The sequence below is a fragment of the Plasmopara halstedii genome, assembly GCF_900000015.1.
Source record: "Plasmopara halstedii genome assembly, contig: Scaffold_816, whole genome shotgun sequence".
Classification (NCBI taxonomy): Eukaryota; Oomycota; class Peronosporomycetes; order Peronosporales; family Peronosporaceae; genus Plasmopara; species Plasmopara halstedii.
In genome coordinates, this window is record NW_020187732.1 from 1151303 (window position 1) to 1152047 (window position 745).

The following is a 745-nucleotide window of genomic DNA, read 5'->3' on the forward strand; positions in this document are numbered from 1 at the left end:
GATCTTGACCATCGGCGTCTGCTTGCAGTAGTGCACAGCCGATGGCATGGTCCGAAGCGTTACAGACGACGCTAAAAGACGATCAGAGTCTGGTAGCGCCAGTATTGGTGCATGCAGGAGGCTGTCTTTGACCCCGCCAAAAGCCTCCTGATGTTCTGTGTTCCAACACCATTCCGCATTCTTTTTAAGGCGATTGGATAATGGCCGGGCCATTTCTGTGTAATTTACGCTGTACTTGTGCAAGTAATTGGCGAGACCAAGCCACTTACGCAAGTCTTTGGAGCCGGCCAGTCTACAATGGCATTGACCTTAGCGGGATCCACTCGAAGGCCATGCTTCCCAGTGACGCACCCGAAAAACGGAATCTCTTGTGCGCCAAAGATGCTATTGTCTGCATTGGTGTACAGTTTGTTCGTGTGCATGCACTCGAGCACCGCTCTTAAACAGACGATGTGATTTTTCTCATCTGTCCTTCCGTGCTCCGCATGACTATGAACGAAAATGTCGTCAAAGTATGTCTGTTCATACGCCCTGGGGAGCCTGAACAACTGCGTCACAAGACGATTAAATGTTGCTGGTATACTTGACAGCCCTTGGGGCACCATCAGCCACTCTTGGAGCATGCCGCTCGGAGTCCTTACCGCTGTCAGCGGAATGTCACTCGCTCTTATGAGCAATTGGTAATACCCATCTACCAAATCGAGTGCACTGTACTTCGTACATCCCACCATGTTGTTCTGAAGAA